Source organism: Ischnura elegans, chromosome 3, assembly GCF_921293095.1.
Source record: "Ischnura elegans chromosome 3, ioIscEleg1.1, whole genome shotgun sequence".
NCBI lineage: Eukaryota > Metazoa > Arthropoda > Insecta > Odonata > Coenagrionidae > Ischnura > Ischnura elegans.
In genome coordinates, this window is record NC_060248.1 from 108,888,606 (window position 1) to 108,911,515 (window position 22,910).

The window sequence follows — 22,910 nt, forward strand, 5'->3', positions numbered from 1 at the left end:
CATTCTGCTTTTCACCATACCCTCCTCCACTTTCTTCCCCTTCTTCGGATCCACCCCCACCGGCCGTAGACGAGCCGCTAACAATGTAGAGCCTTCGATGACGTTGTAGTGGGGATGAGTCGATTCTCGATTTCATCGATTCTCGGGCACGGAATTGGAATCGAGAATCGATCGCTTATAGTCGATTCCGATTCCACGAAGATTCCATAAATATTTTGAAAATACATAATACCATTAGCTTGGTGCATAAGGCCCGCCTAACTCACCTGAGCCGTAGTGCTATATACATTATTAAATGAAGTTTAAGTAATTATTATTTTATTTAAGCTAAGGATAAAATTCTATGATACTAATTCACTATTTTTAATAAATATTAGGTATGAGTCGATTTCAAATTTCGATTCTCGATTCTATCGATACCCGGGCACGGAATCGAGAATCAATCATCTAAAGTCGATCCCGATTCCAGAAAGATAAATATTTTGAAAATATACTATAAACCTTAAAGCATAAAGGCTGCTACTCGCGTGAACCATTTTGCACTATACTACATCATTAAGTTAGCAATTTATGCCTGAAACGGTTGAAATGCTTATTATTTTATCAACGCTGAGGATATATTATTTAAATACCAATTCGTTATTTTTAATAAATATGCTTTTCGGGCCAATTAACAAGGTGATCTTTTTTATTTTATTACATTCAATCCTTGAATTTTAATGACAGCAATCGTATGGACAAATAAATATCCCACCTGATATAACTGATAACTTCAGGCTTGGCTTTGTGAAATCTCACCATGTTGGAAATACAGGAGTTAAACTTTGTAAGGTTCACTATTATATTAATATAGGCACGACCCGCGTTTCGTAACGTAGTTACAACACCTGAAGATGTAACTACGTTACGAAACCCGGGTCGTGCCCACATTGATACAATAGTGAACCTGACAAAGTTTTTGTCCTTTATTTCCAAATATCCCACCTTTTAGTATAAATAACAATCGATGGAATCGAGAATCGATTTGAAATACTCGGAATCGAAAAGAAGTAGAACGGACCAATCCTCAATAAAAATCATTCCATTATTCCCCTTTCCCTTCCCCATCCTCGGCCTCATCCCCAACGGTGCGGCGGTGGACGAGCCGCGAACACTGTCTAGCCTTCGATGGCCTTATAGATATCAGATATCAACCGCATCTGCATAACACCTCGCAAAGCCACTCTCTGCAACCCGAGAGAAGGAATCGGTGGGGTAGTGGGAGGATGGACGGCGAGGAGCGTTTTTTCGTAAAAGAATTATCTCTAATAAAGAAGAGCGTAGTTATATTCCTCGCCTGCCATCCCGAGGGCCGCAGAGTCGAGTCCCGCCTGCAGTGGAGTAGCCAGGAATTTCTTTAGAGGGGGTGTCCAAAACCAGGGTGGGTATTTTTTAAACAGGGTACTAATAAGGATTTTAAACTAGTTTAACACTTTTCATACACTCATAAAATTCATTTAGAAATGTCATGCAATTTGTTTGACGCTAAATTACCCGATATAAAGGCCGTAATATGCTGTTTCCGGAATTTATGAAGTGAATTTTTAAATCAACTTGAAGGAAATCATTCTCTGTGATTGATCACTTTCAAAAAAAATTTTTAAAATTAAATTCCCCGAAACATTGGCCGTAATATGTTGTTTCCAGGATTTATGAAGTAAATTTTTTAATCAACTCGAAGGAAATCATGCTGTTTGATTGATCACTTTCGCGTGTGTAAAAAGAGCAAAGATGTATAAATAATTATGCCCTTGTCCTCATTTTATAATACTCTCCGACCGAGTCTTAATCCCTTGCTGGATTTCCAGTAATAAGAAATAAATTTATTGATATCTTATGATTACCCTGGGTGACACAAATGACAAATTCTTCCTCTATAAAATCCTTTTGCACGATACAAATTTCGAGCTCACTAGGTATTCCTCGATGGTTGCCAAGTCTAAGACGCCCTTTGCAAGATGTCAGTTGGCAATGAACCGGCCGCGCGCTGAGAAAAGTTAAAGAGACGAATGGTAACACCAGAATTGTGAAGTTGTCAGGTGCGATAAATTCTCGATGAATCACTCCAATGATTATTACAGGAATGGTTAAAACTATTTACTTCATGAAGGAAGAAAGGGAGAGAAAACAGATTACAAAGTTTCACAGAGAAGGGGCACGATCACAACCTTGAGAAATCATCTTCTAAGCGACCCGCAGGGCATAAAGCGTTTTCCTCCGTAAGCGCAAGCAGCAATTGCTTTTTTTTTTGGAGGGAAAGTCCTTCCTCGTGCATAATCAAGTCTAGATCGGCCTCACGAGCAGACGGGGAGTCACATTACTAATCACTCAGAGTGGCAAATCCCGATGAGAGACCATATTGGATGCGGCAAAAAAAGACTGCGCATCGTACAAACACATTCGTCTTAGAGAGAAACAAGCCATGAGACGAGGAAAATGATGAGAACATTCTAAGAACCTCGATCCAGCGCCGCGGGATGCACTTAGAGCGCGCTGAGTGAATTCTGAGATAGTCGATCCACGAGTTATAAAGGATTACTCGCGGTAAAGTGCAAAGGTGCATACCTTATGTGTTACGCTGGGAGCATATGAGATTGAATGCAAATGAAATTCAGATTGAAGTCAATCTCCATTTTACCCGCTTTACTAATAAATCACATAAACAGCCGGGCTCTGTGAATACGTCAGACGACTGTGGTTTCGCATGCAAAAAGAATTTTCAACGAATATTGCAACATCGTCAACATATTTTATGTAGCAATTAGCGATATTATAATGCTAACAATACTTCCGCAACTTCACGCAGAAGTAATATCTCCTGCGTTTTTGACCAGCAGTATTTTATTTCGCCTTTGAAACGAAATTAAACGTTATGAAATAAATGTTATAAAACATGAAAAGAAATGAGCTAGTATTCTTGGTCTTAATACTTCAACACAGTTTAGGAGTTTAATATGAACGCCATTACACGCCCTTTGAATTATAATCGGTAACATATTTTCAATCGCTTAAATGAAATGTCATTAATCATAATGAATAAATGTATCCGGCATTATACAGCCTTTCATAACGTTTTAATATCCACAATATGTATCATCTTTATGCAGATGCGCTCTCCCTACGACTTCTGTCGTCGCTTTTAATGTTTACCCCTGCATTCCTTATGTCTCATTTTACATTTCTCCAAAACCTGTTCCCGCGGTGACTTACGAGGCATTTGCAGTGCGCAGCCTCTTGACGACACGGAGACACACTTGAAGATTCTCCGCGAGTCAAGAACCCGGCGAAAGCAGATGTCTCCCCGACTTCGCCTTGAGATGGAGGGAGTCGGTTGCAAGCGGAATTGCTCGCTGCATTTCAGACGGTCATGACGTGAGCTCGCCGAACCAACGCCGAAAAACTGCACGTGACTGGGAACTCCGATGCGCGAGATGCAAACTCTTCAGATTCAGGGTCACACGCAACAATTGTTTTATTTATTTTTATGACAATGGTCGAAACATGTGCTTTTCGGTTATTATACTCACGCTTCATGTAGCCAGAAATTGAGATGGCATATCGTCAGCGTACTAAAACCTGTCCTCCATCAAGGCTAATGAAAAACAAGCACAAATTAGACTGAAATAAGATAGGGTAAAATCAAAATACTATAATAACGGAAGGCAGAAAACTCAAGCTTACTTTAAGAAATGATTTCACGTAAGTCGTTCGTAAAATATACCCTTAAGTTCGTCGTTCCAGGAATAGGGCTTAAAGGCTATGCGCTCTAAAACTAGATCCTCTCAGTATTTTGGCCATCCACAGAACTTTTGCAGAAATTAACGCACGGCTTACATAACATAAAAGATCGCGAACACTATTAAACCAGAGCGTTTTCTACAGTGGAGATATCAATTCTTTAGAATGAAGAAAATGCAACATTTCCAAAATCGAAAATAATGCGATTAATGTTTTTTAATGAGAAACAATAAAAAGCGATGACAGAAACTGCTCAGTGCCAACGGAAATAAGGAAGGTAATACAAAGTACCTCGTACAATGAAGACGCTCATATATCATTATGAAAGGATCAGAATCCGTGAATGCCGATATTACTGCGTAACCATAGTTTCATTCACTTTCAACCTTCCCCAATGGCGTGTCAATATAACCCACTTAATCACACATTAATACAGATTTTTTAATGTAGCACATAGAAATCTGGTAACAAATTTTTTATGTTAAAATTTTTATGTTTGTTACTGCGTCACTATAAATTGGCAGAAATGCTGTATGTGAGCAACTCCTTAAATAAATAAATAAAAATTAAATAAATAGAGTAGTAAGGCGTATTGCTGCATACTCACTCCCAGACAAACACGCCTGGAGTTAGCTCAGCGCATGATGTCGAGAAATAACAAAGAAGTAAGTAATGGGAGATGCTAAAACTGACTATAACCTGAGAAAAGACAATAATAAATATACTGGTCGGATTGAAGGATTAGGAAAACACTGATAGGAGAATGATGAAGCGCAAAGCTTACCGTCAGTGGTCCCGAGGACATAGAATCCATAGGTAAATTATATTGAGTTTTTTTCTCTCTTGACATATATAATTACTATTAATTGGCGATTTGGAGTAAAGGTCAAGATATATCATCCTAGACGCTGATCAAAAAGTAAATATTCACATATGCCAGAAATAGTTAAATAAGACCCATTCGCTTAGTTGATGCGGGAATAAAATAAAACAAAGGATACTTCAAATGTAATGAGAACTTTCCCCAGCGGCTGAGAAGAAACGTTATTTGCCTAAGGCTTGGAGGCGGCGGTATGCGATGCTTTGAAGCAAAGACTAAAAAGGAACCGAGGAGTCATGTAAAATGTACGATTGGCGACCGCTTACCAAGCGAAAAACAAGCACCTCTTGGAAAAGGTTCAACATTCGCAATGTGAAAAGGAAGTTATCAGTATTTCCTACGGCTATGTCCGACGCTTTGGCTCAGAGAATAGTTAGTTTTCGTAATTTCAAGGTGAAAAATGGAACTCTGCCTCTAGTAAGCATGCGGAGCGGAGTCAAAATAAAAATAATTACAGTAACGAATAGAAAAATGGGTACTCATTTAATATCAATTAAAATTTCAGGTAACTGAACTAAAATGAAATATTTGGGATTCTGATTCTGTATAAAGCTTGCAATACAATGGTAACATTTCCTTTGAGAAAATCTACAGGTTTAGTATTAAAAGTTTACCCGATAACAATGTTGGTAAAACTATTATATTCCCTCCGCAGGGAAAAATTGCATTGGATGATGAATAACCTTTAAGCCATATTTATAGGCACGTGCATACTTATTTATTGCTAAGCCCACTCATTTTATTGATAGTAAAAACGATAGATCCTACAAAGTTGCTAAGGTTATTGGTGCGATTAGAATTCTCATAACTTTCGTAATTGGAACAAGACTTCTAGATAAAATGGGAAAGTCTTTATGACTATTAAAACTTATCTTCTTTTTTATTTGATTTATGTCATACAAAGCCGTCGAAATTTATTTACGACTTTGTAACTTGGTGAACTCCCATCACTACCTTTACCTACTATCATTTGCAGTCTTAGAGAGATAGGCTATCGTCTTTAACAAACACAATAAAAAATGATCTCTTAGTATTTTTAACTTCCATATTGAAAATTTTTACGACAATAAAATAATACATGCTTCCACAACCTACTATTATTTTCTTCATTAAAAAGTAACAACTCTTATGATTGACTGAAGTGCGAAAAAATGAGGTATTAGTCTGTCAAAGCCGAATTTTAATCCGCCTACTATAAATTCACTATCAAAAGCATTAAAGGGAACGATTAGTAAGAGCACAAATCTTATATGATACATTTACCCTCAACCAACGCCTTTAAAAGCTGACGCGTAAAAGACTTGCAAAACGACGATTCACCGAGCAATAAAATAATACCCACGCCTCGACTTGCCACCGCAGAATACAAAATCGATAGAAAAGCTAAAAAGAAAACTGCGGAGGAGTTCAAACACCACGAGAAAGAAAAAAAGCCAACAGAAAAATCACAAGGAAGGGAGAGAAAAAAAGACGAGTCCTTAAAAACCTAAAGGAAGTCCCAGGGGATACGTTCATTCAAGATTAAAGTTTGGAAGATGCTCGGAATGAGTGACACTCCAGAAAGAAAAAAATGGAATGTAGGATTGAAGCGGGACGTATGATAAATGGGAGAGAAGGGATAGGTCTCTGAAACGCAAAGAGGGTTGGATAAGAAGCTTGAGGCACGAGGGAAGTGAAGGAGCGTGTGGCATTGGAGGAGTAGTCTCTCCAAAGAAGAATGGCCCAAATAAGAAGTCGGCTCATGCCACAAACACTTCAAAAACTCGTAATCATGGAGACAGTGCTGTCCGCTTGCGGCGCCATTACTATGCCAGTAAGAGAGGAAGAGGGTTGAACCGGGCACTTTTTTTTTCTTTCTTATTTCACATTCATCCTTCAAACCCACACCCGAATACCATTATCCCTCTACTAGCAGCTCCCTCTTCCCCTTGACTCCATTCGTTCATTTACTTCTGATGTTAGACAAACCCGTTGGCGGATTTAGGGGGTCACGCTCATTCAAGACAAAATATAATAATTGCCAGCCCCAGACGTTTAAAAAATAGACAAAGTTTTTAACACGGTTGTCATTACGTTCACTTTTTTGTGTATAACGGAGCCTCAGTCATTTAATTTAATATAAATATCTCCCATATTGAAATAAAGAGAATATTTCGTACAGTAATTGTTGTATTTTGTTTTTAATCTCAAATATGAGCAGATTGTTGGCCCGTCAGACACTTGTGCCTCCCAGAAAAAATCCTGTATCTGCCCTTGGACAAACACTATCATACTTCTTATCCCCTGCCATTCAGTTGAACAAAAATTTTGGCTTCGATTGCGAAGATAATAAGTAAGACCCCGATATGTTTTCCTTAACGACGAATTCCTATCTACATTTTGATTTTCTAAGTGACCAAAATGTTTTCGTGGAAAAAATCTGAAAAGGTACCCCTTTCGTTGAAGCAATTGCGAATGCTCTTCATGTGCCACGAAAAGATTTTGGGCTACGTCGTTGGGTCAATTTTAGGGTAATCCCATCGTTTCTCAACTGATGCTCATTGCTTTGTCCCAGCATTGGCGCGGCGAAATAGTTAGCCCAAAAATTTTTATCACCATGAAAAGGTAACTTAGAGGATTTCTCACTCTCAGGAAATATATTTCAAAGACGAGGACAGCCACAAGAAGATATCATAAGATGATGGCGATGCTGAAAATGCCTCGATCGAGTGAAGTATTCCCAAAAGGCATTTAATAAATAATATACGTGTATTTTTTCGTGTTGGAAAATGTATTTATATTCCGCGAGAGACTATGATATCTTCAATCTACGTGTGCCTGTTAAAAATCTCTAGAATGTCAAGTTTAGGGTAATCCAAAAATTTTACGTATTAAAATTTTACTTCATGACATTTTCACAGTTTTCGCAGTTGACAACTTCGTCCTTTTGACAACGGAACTATTGTCATTGTACACATCTGTCAACGAATAAAAGCTACTTTGAAATGACTCCTGCATTAAATTTGACCATGAAAAAGTATGAGTATGGAGAATTCAATCACAGTTTCGATTATAATTCAAGCAAGAGGAAATAACTCGAGAATGGATGATTACATTTCCGAAATGTTGACCAAGATTGTATAGAAGGTATACTATCATTTCTAACGAAATAAACCTTGACTGACATGTCGTCCAATAAACGCACCATTAACGTCAACTATTACAATTAGTGGGCCGAGAGGAAGTAAAGCAAAATTCGTGAAGATGAAGAAACTATTTCAGTCAATCACCTGGCTCAAGATAGCCATGCATTTAACTACCTGGAAAAGTTTTCACGTAAAAGTTGCCATTTTTGACTGACAATTAAGTCGGTTACTGGTCACGAAAGTGGCATTTTAACCTTAACTAGTTATTTCTATGAGATATAAATTTAAAATGGTTAATATAATAATTTAAGAATAATAATTTCTTTGCTCCCAAAATTTTGTTTGTACAAACTAGCAATAGCAAATGAGAGGGAGTTTTAGGTGGTCTCCAAGGTCATAATACCAGACCTGATCCACCAGAAAATAAGATAAATTTATGACGCAAAAACAAATGCAGCAACTATTACATGAGTATTGTTACAATGAAATAACATTAAAATAAATATCCAATTTTTTCTTGAAAAAAAAACAGTCTTTGACAAGTTGTAACATTATATTTTAAAATTTAAATTATTGCTCATAATTTGACGCACTAAGGCCAGGATGTGGTGGATTGTGCGGTACAATCCTTAGATCTGCACCAAAGGCTAGCGGTGGAAGCGGAAACGCACGTCTTTCGTAAGCCATCACGCCTTTGCCGCCGCCGATAGCTCTTGCGCTCGAGGAGAGAATCATCACATCTATCCAACCGTTCATCCCCTCCACGAAATCCATGCTGTGCTCAGCGGGCTTTTTAAGCCTCGTCAATCCCTCGCGCGGAGCGAGGAGGCTGACACAGGTGCAAGCCTTCTGACGCCGGCCTACCTCCCTCTCATTACAAACACCGATTTCAACACTGGTTGCACGAGCGAACTCACCGCACCAATGGACACAAAATGTTACCTTCATTTTCATGTATCGATGTGAAATTGAGTGAAGGAGATTATTCCGAATGGACGAAAATGCAAAGCTCTCATTATTTGATGTTGATGGAGAAAAAATTAAGTACCGGCTGGGATAAAATCCTCGCTTGCCAAACAAGAGGTTGCAGGTTCGAGTTCCGCCTGGGTAGGTTGGCCCTATACAGGGCATGGTTGTTCGTGCACGTCTATTTGTTAAATTTGTTGAAAACGTCGCTGTAAAAGGCCAATATGTGCTGTTTTCTGTGGCATGGGAAAAATCAAATAAATAGTAACAATTACGAACAGTACGAAATCGTATAGCCTTTAATTCTCCATGTGATTCGATTTAAGTTAATGTCAGAAACATATAAACGAGGCCCGTTTTTTTTCAACCTCCGTTGGGTCATGATCAGAAGGCGAATTGATTGATTAAATATTATTTCATTGCTAAATATAGAGCACAATTGTGGTATCCTTTTGACATAATCGCCTCGAGGATTGAGGAATTGGTCGTGTCTGTGGACAAGCTTTACTATGCCTTCTTCAAAGGATAGTGCCGCCAATGTCTTCCTACGAATTTTGCCTTTGCCCTGAAGCTCATCGCCCGTTTGAAAACGCTTCCCTCCAAACCAAATCTTCATTTCAGCATGAAGATGGAAGAAACACGGCACTATGTCGACCTTGCACGGCGGGTGATCGAAAATGTGGTGGGGCTGCATCAGCACTGAGATGACAGGCGTTGTCATGGATCAGATCACTTCCAGAAGTCAGCATGTCTCCTCTTTTGTTTTGAATGGGAATGGACGTGATGTTTCATATTGTTTCACTCTCTAGCCTCAGTGCATTAACAAATTCTCTTTTATCGGCATGAAGGTCGAGACATTCCGAAGCCATTCGGCGAGTTTTCTGTCTCTCTTTCCGAAGAGCACATTTGACGGGAGAATCAATTGAGGAAGTGCAGTTAATGAGATTGCTACTGACCTTAAACTAACAACTTACGGTCAGAAATGACTCGAGGGTGTGGTACGGAGGACGCGCGATTTCCCTACCTGCGCAGCACCCGCCTGTCGCTTGCATGGTGTTTTTGCTGAGCGATCGTAGGTTGAAAAAAAACGCCCTCGTAAGAATTGAAGGAATTAATAACCGAAGAAAGCACTTAAAACTGAATCGAGTCAGGAGGCTGATGCTTTTGGAGAGGAAACATTGGCAAAGGATATATGGCGCATGTAACAATGAAAGATAAATTTAGGAAAATTTATCAAGGCTAAAATATGAGGTGGGTAGAAAATTAAACCAAAGGTCAAAATCATTATGAATGACGATTACACCGGAAAGGTTCCTCGGCAATGCAACCCGAGGTTTAGTTTGGCTTGGTGAGTGTAGAGATCGCCCCAGGCTTAGCCAGTGCGTGGGTACACCATACATTCAGGCGGTGTCCAAGATATTCACCCCGGATTTGGAACCGAGACCCCTCGTTCTTAGCAGCCAAGTTCTTTACCAACCAGGCCACCACGCTGGAATGGATGGAAATACTTTGTAAATATGTACTTGGGAAACTCTGAACCATCAATTTCAATGGTGAAGAAATGGTTCACTGTATTCCGTTGCGGTCGTACCAGCACAAGTGACGTCGAACTTTCAGGACGTCCGAAAGAGGACATCGTGCCAGAAATCGTGGATAAAATCCATGGAATGTTACTGGGCAATGAAATAATGAGTGTGTGAGATGACTGATGACGTAGCCATCTCAATTGAGCGGGCACATCACATTTTAAATGAATATTTGGACATGAAAAAGCTATCCACACGATCAGTGGCGCAGCGAGGGGGGGTTTTGGGGGATAAAACCCCCCCAGAGCTCGGAGAAATTTTTAAGTTTAATCCATTTTACTTATTTGGATCAGTATTACTTATAGAATAGTGTTAGGATTTATCAAATATCCCTCAGAAAGCCGTAAAACTCGCCATTTTGAATCATTATTCTTAAAAATTTTCTAGAGGCCCCCCGCAAATCCTGCTTGCCCTGGTAGGTATGCAATACCCCCACACCCGTAAGTATTAGTTGCGCCTAAAACCCCCCCTAGCCTTAATTCCTAGCTGCGCCCCTGCGCGCGATAGGTGCCGCGATTGCTCACACTCGAGCATAATCACAACCGTATGACCACTTCAAAGGAGTGTTCGGCGATTTTAAGTTGTAATCCGAGCGAGTTTTTGCGCCGTTTCTTAACCGTGGATGAAACATGGATCCATCACAACACACCAGAGCCAACGAGCAATCAAGACCATTTAGTTTCTGCGGGTGAACGCGCACCAAAGAAGGCTGAGGTGGTCACTCTGCCATCAAGGTCATGGCCACCACACTCCGCCAGGAAAAGTGTATTGAAAAATAAATGAGACAGGAAAAGGAAAAATTAGCTCCCTATCTATCAGGTGCGTAGCATAAGAGATAGCATATAGCATATTTTAAGAGATAGTGTATCAACATATACTTCATTGCAGAATTGTCCTGCGGCTGTTATCATCTTTTATTCTACCATATTGGTCACTCAACTATAGCCTTAATGTATAAAAACAACCAAATGATAATATGATAAATAGAGTGGCAAAAAGGGTACACCTATACGCATAAACATTTTCCATCACTGAAACTTTTTATTTGAAGATGAAGAATGAAGATTACTGGGCTGTGGCTATGAACCATGAATTGCACCGGGAAATCGTATGCAAGTCATGGACAGTTGATCAATCATGTGACTGTAATTGATTAGCTCTCGTTGGGGGATAATCTCTTTACTTTTTGTGATGGTCATTCCTCCCTCGGAGGCAGGGTTAAGCTCAGGTCTTTATTTTAATGCGCAGGCAGAAAATTGCATCCAGCATCGACGCTGATGAATCTAGTCATTACTTCCCCACACATGATTTTCTCTCAAGGATGCTTTACCCTGTATAACTCCTTCATTCCCTTACTACTGCTTTCCCAATTCCACCCGTCGTCTTTTTCATGAACAACATTTGCTTTCTGTCCTACACCTATCCCTTACTAGTTTCAAGGGTTAAGATTTATTTCAATGAAAGCTTCATTAAATATGTGTACCAATGGGCCACGAAACCAACAACCTATGGGCCACAAAAATAACATTGCACGATAATGTATATCAACATTCTGTTTTAATTTCCGTTACTGGCATTCCATCCTCATTTGTCGTTTATTCCCATTTATAGCTCTTGCACGAAAAGGAAAACTGTGAAACAACAAAAGTTGAGAAAGGCCTTATTTAAAGCTACTATATGCATGTTGCTTACGTATGCAAATAAATTATAATACTATATTTTCTTTCTGTTAGTAAATTGTAGTAGCATTGGTGTTTACGTTATAAATTTAACGAGATATATTAATTGCTGAAGAGAAAATATCACTTGAAGGTATTCAAGCGAACGAGAGAACGGAGTAGAAAAATAAAAACTCGTGAAATGGGAGATGTAACGGAAGTCGAGATTGCAGAGTCTTTGTTTCAACTATATTTTCTTTACTGTCGCTTACTGCCTGCATTCAAAGGACAAAATTATTACTCAGAATCACTTCCAATGCGGGTGAATTTATGTAAATCGAAACTTATCCTAGCACAGTAAAAACCTCAACATCCCTGTAATCAATTTCGTTCTTTTATAGTCTACATTGAGCTAATTATTCAGCCAAAGAATGATTCCCCTCGCAAATGGAATAGCTCAACTTTGATGAACCTGGTAGAAAAAAGAATTTGATATAATAAAAGAGCAAAAAAAGGAAACACCATATTTTCTTCAAATGCACAACTTTTGAGGTGATAAACTGAATATTTCTCCTTAAATAATAATGCACTCATCGCTGGTGTCGCTATCACATAATGATGATGAAAGATTTCAACTTCCAATGTCAACATAACTGTTTTTTTCACAATTGAATCACTACAATGACAATATAACTGTTTATTCACAAATAAAATCACTACAATATTTAACTTCTAACTAGCGCATTACAAGCTGAGAATGTACACGTCTTGCAAAGTAAACAGGCAGATATTTAATCTATATATATAAAAGAAAGTCGAAAATCGTGTTAGTTAGAACACTTATAACTCGAGAACGACTGCACCGATTTTAATGATATTAGGTTCTTTGGATTCGTCTCAGCCCCGGATAACATATAGGACATTAAAAAAAAGGATAATTTCACAAAAAAAATTCATCTCTTTCTTATTGATATGTTTTTAGGAGTTAGTAACGCAACAACAATTGATAAGTCGGTCAAAACTACAAATTAAATTATTTGTTTTGTTTTTAACCAATTTAATAACTAAACTTTGTAGCAATATAACATTTTAATTACTAAATATATTCAAAATATTGGAATTGTATTTTAAAAATTTAACTCGAGCTAATTGTAAGCCCAACTCTGGTTGACTCTTCACTACCTTGTTTGTAAACAAATCTCCAAGCAATTGTTGACAAACGGTAATATCCGTGTTGTATTCGTGATAACGATTAACAAATCGTATGGTCAGTCTTTCAGTTTTTGTGATGTTTGTGCTCATGTGCTAATGAAAACTCATGATTTTCTCATGATCAATTAAATGTGGTATGTTAACGAGTCGGTAAACCATCCGCTGTATTTATTCCTTCGCTTCAAGAGCGCAGCTAGGAATTAAGTATAGGGGGGTTTTAGGCGCAGCTAATACTACGGGTCTGTAGGGTATAGAAAACTCGCTAAGGTATGCCAGAGGTGTGGGGGTCCTCCCCCAGATATTTTTTAAGATAAATGGTTCAAAATAGTGGGTTTTGCGGCTGTGTGAATAGTTAAATATGTTTTGTTTGTTACTCATCCGTCCCCAGATATTACTAACATTTTTTTAATAAAAATATTCTCTGAGCTTTAGGGGGGTTTTATCCCCCAAAAACCCCCCTCGCTGCGTCACTGCTTCGCTTCGCTATATTTATTTAGCTTCATCCGCTTTATGTTGCGCCTGATAACAAAACAAAAACTGTTGTTTATCAGAAGGTGCTTGACGCAAGACATTCAACTCGAAAGTGTAGGGCACCGTGGTTCGTTTACGCATGCAGCACGCTTACGCAGTGCATTTTTTCCAAACAGAGATACTATAACTAGCGCGCCTAAAGTCATTTGATACGAATGCTGTTTCATAGGGACTTCTCTTACACGATTTTGAGCATCAGTCAAGTGTCGGTCTGGCGTTGTGTTAACCTGCTCCGTTAACGGGCCATGTTTACGCAACAGACTTGGACCTAAAAACATTTTTTTACGGTTAATAACACAAATAGCCAACGACTGAATCCGTATAATTTTTATTTCATTAGCTGCTTTATAAAACCACGATGCCCAAAATTTCTTAAGCTAAAACGTAAGAAAATTCATTGAAAAAAAACCGCGTAAACGTGCTCCGATCCACCCTATGTAGATTCAATAGAGAAAATGTTTTTCTGACAAACAATTTTGATACTCATTCACGTAGTTTTATTGAATTTGTATCGTTATCTTATTATAATAAATTAAACATGATTAAAAACGATACAGCCGCTCTTGAATGGTGTAACTAAACTTTAAGTTCATTGATTGTTAGGCGGTACGAAGTTCACCGGGTCAGCTAGTTTTTACTATGAAAGGTAAATTTATACATTAATTAAATTGCTCAATGCAAATTTGACGTTAAATGTAACATCAATGGCCATGATGGTTCTGCATTGAGCGATACTTGTTTCCTCAGTGAACGTAAAAATCTGAAGGACTAAATTCTTAAAATCAAAGATTCGAAAGAAATTAAATTATTTCATACTTAATTTCCACAGTAATGCAAAGCACTTAAAACTGATAATAAAGCGGGTCAAAGACAGATCACTAATATTAAAATAGATGTGGTTATTTGCGGATAAACGTTCGTGAAACTTATAAAGGCCGTTTTACACGGTACACGGAATTGCGCAGGTTAGAGCTGCATTAATTTCTAAAATGGCGTGGAATTGCGCGAATGCATGAACGAAATTAGAACAGGGGCTATTTTGCCGTCTCGCATCCACGCATTCTCGCATGTGTTCTCGCAATTCACCGCTTTACACGACGCAATTTTGATTGCGCCTTCACACGTACGTCAGACTGCGCAATTCCGTGTACCGTGTAAAACGGCCTTAAAAGAAACTGTCTTCGATTGGCTTCCGATGAGGCATTAGCATACATACGAACTATGTCGGAAGCAATGCTCTTATATCAGCAGCAATTAAATAGCACTTTTCCTCATCATTAGTTTACTTTCGGAAGTGTAAAGGCTCTTTTATAAAATACAAATATAAAATTGATAACACAAATAAGAGCAGCCTCAACGATATGGTGAGTGAGAAAATATTAGTATTCAATTTCCAAATCTATATTGCTGAGGGAATCATTCGGGGTAAATCGTAAAACATTAGCAGTGGCAACAGCTTAAATTGCAGGTATTCGTGAAGAGAGATGACCGCATGAGTGAGATTATAATATGATCGCCATTCCCCCATCTGGCAGCCGAAGCGCTATTTCTCTTGTCTCGCGTAGACGATAGAGTGAGTTTTGAATGCCGCGAGTCAATCCTGGGCTCTCCCCGACAACAAAGTGGCCAAGAAAAATTTTAAGCATGCTGAACGTATAACAACATAAACAACGCCGCATTGCCAAGACTATATGGAATCGTTGGCAGTTATACCCATATCTTCAACCGCATCGCTCACACCGCGGGGGTAATGCGCCTTCTGAGCGCTGGCTGTAAGGCAGGATATCTTTCTAAGCGATACCTCTCTCTCTACGCGTCCAATTCTCCCAAAGGAGTAAATAAAGAAGAAGATAAAAGAGACGGTTTGGCAAGAACAGTATATTTGCTACTACGACGCACGCGCGTGGCTTCGAATCGTCCATAAGTCAATGACATTCAGACTTTATTGCTGCAAGTAACAATGATGGTACAGCAAAAATACACAGTCCCCACACTGACCAAAGAACACGCATACTTACGTTTCGCAATCCTAATAATTGGTAAAAAAAATAGTTATATCTCAGTACAACTGTTTTTTTAATGCTGTTTCATATATCCAAGGACATCCTTCTTTTAACGCGTGGTCCGTGGCGTCTGCCAGACACCGGTACAATACGTTTATATTTTAATAGCCTTATGATATTCATCGCAAAGTTTTTATATAAGTTTATAATGTAAACGAGCAACTATTTAAAGCATTAAATCTTGGATATGCGTCTTTTGATGCGAATTTTTTATTGCAATCAATTTAACACCTGAATGAAACTATTATTTCGAAGAATTTACAATGATTCTCACATAATTTGAGTGAACTTTGGCGTATAATAGCTACACCGTTTTCTCCTCTGTTAAATACGTTCATGGTGTCTTATTACATTGATGTAGATACATTACATTAACCGTAAACATACACATAACAATTTTGTTGTTGCGTCGAATAATAAGTTTACAATCTAATAGGAGATATTTTGATTCAAGTCCAACTGAACGCGCTATCAATATTCATAAAATGTCTCCAAAATCAATAATTACCCCTGTAGTCAAAACTATTAGCAAAAACCATACTGTGAAACTGGGAGCGTTTTCAAGAGAATGGGCAAAAACAAATTTTAACAGTTTTTTCCCATTCTCTTGAAAACGCTCCCAGTAGGAGGAGTGAAAAAAAGAGCAGATAAGAAAAGTTTCTCGGGTTTTCCACCGGTTGATGTCGTCCATGTCTCGGGAGACATGGACGACATCAACCGGTGGAAAACCCGAGAAACTTTTCTGCAACTGATACGCCGGGAAAACCTAAGATCATACAAAGAGCAGATAATGTTACCAACGCAGCATTTCCCGAAAGCAACCTCCACCAAATTAAACATATTGATATATTTTTGATGAAAAAACTGTAAGGAACGTCAAAATAAGTAGTATTCAGTCTTTTTTTAATTGTAGTTAAGACAGTTATTTCTACTCTCATGCTTTTTGTTCAACCATTCCAAAATGGTGTCTGTGAGACGCCGCGCGACAAATAGCGGTCCTAAATGTGACGCGACTGACGGAGGGCTAACCCATTATAGCCAAATATTGCTTGTAAGTAACATCAAAAATGTGTACATTATCTGCTGTATTCAGGAAATATTTTAACCACGTGCTCTTTATTAGTGTAAAATTTACTAGCGAAATATGTAGCTACCGCAATAATTATGACCGAGTACAAAAATTTCTCATTTTTAAAATAAGAAATCCTGAAATTCAATTTCTCCCAGAAGCAGTTCTATGAGAGAAAGAGTAAAGCATTAGCCAATATTCTGACAGAATATGATTCCTAAATAATCGAGCTGCAATTATTTAAGGAGATATAATCTCGAGGTAAATGTGAACCAAATACAAAAATTTTAGATGTAATAATTAGTTGAAAGGTGATTATTTCAATGGACCAATAACAAAGCATGGGCAAACCACGTATTACCAAATGTGACTAAATTTTAAATAATATGAGGTTATTTAAAATAAACTGAAGCAGATAATTTAAATAAAAATTAAAACTAGGTACATGTTCTGCCATTTGGCTTTGGAATAAATTGGAACATATTTCTCTCAAGGTTTTAACTGTTCCCAAGAAAACACCTCGGTAATAATGCTAGGCCGATCAGTATATAAGAAAAATATTATAGTATGACACACTACGATTATTTCAATTGCAAAATTACGTTGAAATTATTAAAAAACAAAATATAATATCGGTGGGGTAAAACGTTATTCCGCTAAAAAGTTATCTACAAATTCCATTCCAAAGTTTTCATCTCTTTACTGTCATATTGAAACCGAAATAAAGAGATACATAGTCAACTAAAATTTCCCTGCTTAAAAATATTCTTTGTCTATAAATGAAACGTTTACAATGAGAGACATGAGTAGAATTTTGGAAGAAGTAAAAAGAAACTAATTTCCATTCTATATCACTCTAGGCTATAACTGAATACGTGAACTCACCATCGACATTTATATTTTCGTGGAACCTGTACGACTGTTAAGAAAGAGCCAAGAGTCTTTATCCAAAAACAGGCATGAAGAATATATTCAAACCGGAGATGAAATACAGAAGCTACCTCTCAGATGAAAAAGTCGTGAGTAATTCATCACTGTTAACGAACAAAAATGATAGATTTATCTCCCGCTGCGGAAAGCAATCACTTTTGTTTCCAAAATGCGTGATCGTTTGGTTGGTGTAGGTACGATTTTCTCATAGAAAATTCATACACTATAGAAATACGTTTTACAGCGAAAGGAAGAGGTTTTAAACAGATGCAGGCAGCCACGATGATGGCAAGTGGTGATAAAGTGAGGATACACCATGAAATCGGAATGACCAAGGCGGGCACTTAATGACCGGAAGAGCTTGAAAGGTAGGTAAAGAGTATATACGGTATACTTAATCCATGATGCAAATAGAGGTTAGGAAAAAAACCATAGTACCTAGTGATTACTGAATTAATGATCACATAATACCAGTAAACCTCCTTTATTACTCCCACTTTACTACAGGAGGAATGAACACTACGACCTACATACGAATTACTATGACATAGATTGAATGCCACTCACGAAATATGGAATGCAGACGTAAAAGATCGTCTTTTGAATGATAATGGGTATCACTTTCGTCAATCCATTGCCACATTACCTACGTTGTCAAACACCGATACCGAAGACATTCGAAATCTCATTGCCTGGCAAAGGCTGTTGAAGAATATGGTCGGGAATATAACAATGACAAATTTTCGAAACTTCAGAGTCATAACCACATCGTATTTAAGATCGTCAATTTCATGTGTTATAAAATGTTGGGTGCCTTCCAGCATACGTATAACTATTTTTTTGAGGAACAGGAAGAGGGACAAGTACTCTTCAACAAAGTGCACTTGAGAAGGGTTATCGACTGGTGGAGAATAAATTCTCGGTAGGACCGATGACGTGTGTATAAATGCATTGACGAGAGGAAGTGACTGATGGGGGTATGTGGCTAAGGAATAAATTGGAGGGAATGGTCGACTAAAGACGCTATAACTGAGAATAATTTTAGCATTTATTGAATCATAATCAATGTATGCAAGAACTGCTATTTGTAATAGACCTCCTGTGACTCTTTGTTCTAAAAGCAGACTGCATCTTACCAAACTTAGGGTTCAATCCATTTTTATGTCTTTGCGTGCGTTAATAACGGCAGTTCAAGATTATTTTTCAGAAATATTTACATGTAAAAAGCAAAAAAAGTGTACGTAAGTAGTAATCGTCTTCGCTGTAGCATTAAAATGCATTAATCTTAATATTTGCCAATGTTTGGCTTTGCCAAGCAAATTCATGTTAAGGTATAACACACAACTTGAATATGAAGTAATCCAATCTAATTAAGTGCTTGAAAAATATTTTACAAAATATTTTTTTCATAGAAATACCTCCTTTGAGTTTTAAATTGATTAACCTGATTACTTTAGCTAAAAGGTACGCATTCTTTTCTTTTATCAAAATAACCTTCAACAATATTCACTGTTCTATTCCCGAAAACGCGATTAAGTCATTGTATTTTCTTCATAAATCACCAAATGACTTTTAGACCAACATCCGAAATGCCTTTCCCACTTTTGTTGAAATTTTAAAATTTACTTTTACAAAAATATTAATGGTTTCAACCACTGGCGCATCCAGGATAGGGACAAGGGGTGGTGGAGGCTAGGTGGAGGGGCGGGGGGGGGGGGGGTTACCTCCCAGCAGTAGTGGGTCTCGAAGAGGCTACGAAACTTTTGAGAATTTCGAGGCTTGTAACGTTTTAAGATTGACTAAGGACTCTCCTGTATATGTTCGAACTCAACTGAATGAAATAACCATTTTATCTAGTGTAAATTGTATACCCCAGGGGAGGGACTGTGGCCCCTCTCTGCATCCACCTCTGGTTTGAACAAAAATTGAGATCTATGGAGTCATACTTGAAAACAAAATCATCCCAGGCGTGCCGCTGTGCCTCAGGAAAAAAAGGAACGTACTTAATCCCTTCCACTTCGATCAATTTCCTGAAAATCGTGTTCCTATTCTCCTTTTATTTTTCTTGTGGTTCTTTTTCAATTGGTAGGTAATGAAATGATCTTTTTCAATTTGTAACCAACGTACAACCGTGAAATAAAATGTGATTATTAAACATGGAGAACACAGCTATCGCTACTTGAATAAAATAATTTTAATCCTTCCAATGCATCATATTTCATGAAATATGAAATATTTATGTATTGTACGAATTTTTTAACATTTTTAAGCTTTTAAAATAATTATATTGTTCCTCTAAATAGAGCTAAAATTATGAAAATCCGATGACGAGATGCATTCGTCATTGCGCGGTTTGGCGTCGAAAGTTCATGACGAGTTATACTCGTCGTTACAGCGCAAGGGGTTAAGAGTGCCAATGGGTGAGTGTGAGACGATAGAGAGAGTGAGAGATACAGAGAGATCGAAAGATGGCGGAGGAATAAACAGGGGAGGGGGGAAGGCGTTGATGGGAGGGGCGTAAAGGTTGAGGGGGAGAGGTAACAATCGCCGGAAGCTAGATTTATTGGTATTCGGATGGCGTTCCGGGAGCGCCTTAGCCCCCAAGGGCTGTCACCACGGCTTTACGACCCACCCGCTGGACTCCGCACCAAAAAAATATCACCCCCTCCTCCCATCCAAAACTCCCCCCTCCCCTCTGTGCACTCATCCTCCAAATCTCTCCGTTCCTCCTTCAATTCTTCTCATCCACTTCGATCCTCGCCTCAGTCACGCAATCATATACCCACCATAGCTGTGAATGTCTCTCAGGCTTCCCACCGGGTTAGGCAATCCATTTCCGGCGACGCGTCCGGGGTAATTTCTACTTTTTCTCTACGCTTATGTAAAAAAAAAAAGGGCTGAAAACAGGCTCCGCCATTTTGTTATACACCTATGGTTATTGATGAAACAAAATCTTTAAAAACCCTTCAAATGAAAGAAAAAGAAGTGTCAATTAAGATGGTATAACAGTTTTGTCGATAAAACTGTTCATGAAAACACTGCACGAGGATAAAGTCGGCACTTTTCAGAAAAAATCGAGGGTGGTCGTTTTTCGCTAAATTTGTTCAACTTTGGCCTCACATATATTGTTAACGTGAAAACACAGAAAAAAATAATCTGGAAAGTTATGCAAAATTTATTTGAGGATATATATGCGAAGTTTCAACTTCCTAGCTCAAAAAAATCGATTTTGAGGTTTTGGCCGGCTTTTTTCGATTCTAGCCCACTTAGCGACGTTTCGATGAAATACTTTTTCATCGTACTCATGGCTAGTTGATGCCGGAAGCTCAGGTCGCGGTATCAACTGACTCGATTGTATACAAGCCCATAATTGATAAATATGTTTGTATATAATCATAAAATATGTTTGTATAGTAGAAAAATATTATAATAATGAGTTACCTACGACGGGAAACAAAGTAGTCAATGTCAATCTTAGAACTAATTTGTATGCTGAAGCAAATTTTCATTCTGGGAGAAAAAAGGTATTTTAAAAAACCAAGCATGTTGAATCAATTACCTAACGATATGTGCGACATGAAAAATATAAATGAAGTGAAAAAGTAAAGGAATGGGTATTAAAATAAATAGTCAGATAAATAAACAGCATAATGTACGATAAAATAAGAAAATGATATTATAAAATATGTAAACAATTTGATTAAGGGTATCAAGAAAATTCAAAACAGCAGATAAACTTTGAAAAAACCGGCAGGGGCATTTAATAGTACTAGACCTATAAATTAAATGCGAATATTCAAGCGTGATGACGTAGAATTTTCCTATACTGAAATGAATACTCGCGATTTTTCACGATTATAAAACTTATTACGATCAATGTTTCCATGTTACTATTCATATTCACTTTAATTTGTTGATGTGGTAACATTGAATCTTAGGTCGTAAAAAAATTTATAATAGTGGAATATCGCAACTATTTATTTCAATGTGGACCTAGAAAATTGCACTGAGCTGTCTAAAACCCGGATCGGTCAACATAAAAAAGTGTGGAGTCTGCAATGGCGTCACATTATAAAGATCACCCGCTACCACAAATGAAAGCCTAAAAATTGGGCTAAGAACATTCTTAAAGAAACATAATGGTACTCGCGATCAAAGTCCATTTCATTTCGTTGAGCTGCTAACTCAGAAAGTTAAACAGATTCCCTGCACATGTATCATCATGTCCCCATAGAGAAATTGCACATATAACCACGCAGAAGAGAAGGATTTCTGCTCACATCGACAGCTTCACTTCGGGCAATAAGCCTTTCGTCGGTTCAAAATTTCGATTTCTCGCTATCCGACTTAATGTCTCGCTTCTCATTCCGAATCACACCTCTCAAAGCAAGCGAAGAAGAATGAATATTTCTTTTGAGAAATCAGAGGCTTCTTTTAGGAATGAGTCAACGTAGTTAAAGTAGCAAAGGCGCCATATAAAAAAGCGCAGTAATGACATACGGGTTATTTTCACACTTGTGGTTAACATTCGACTCCCATCGTTTGTCTCAACATGTTCAAACCGACGACGTCGCATTCCTCGTCGGTTTATCAAATATCAAGATAGCCAATCCACATTCTTTTGTGACACACTCATTACTCACTCAATGCCTTCTATTCTTCACCGTGGGCACTTCTCAGAAACTCCAAGTGTTCAGGATCAATTTGATGCAAATGAACAGTGGAAATGAAAGAGACACTTAAATGATTGTAACACTGTAAACATTGCAACCTTTTCAGGATAAATTAACCCTTTATAACCCAATGTTGCTTCAAAGCATCATCAAAAATGTTTAAACATTCAGCTCTATTTAGGAGATATCTAAGCTAAATATTATTTTGTAGTGTAAATTTTAATGATGAAATATTAATTTGCCAGGATTATTATCATTGAATGTAAAATTTTCAAGTTTTCAAAAAGAAAAATCTTGAAATTTGATTTCTCCCAGAAACGTCTGTGGGTTAGAAAGGGTCAATGAGGATTAAACTGTTTCTTAGACAAACAGATATGCATGCAATGCATCAAATCATATCTTATCCGTTTACGGATGAATCGCGATGTTTTTTTAACTAT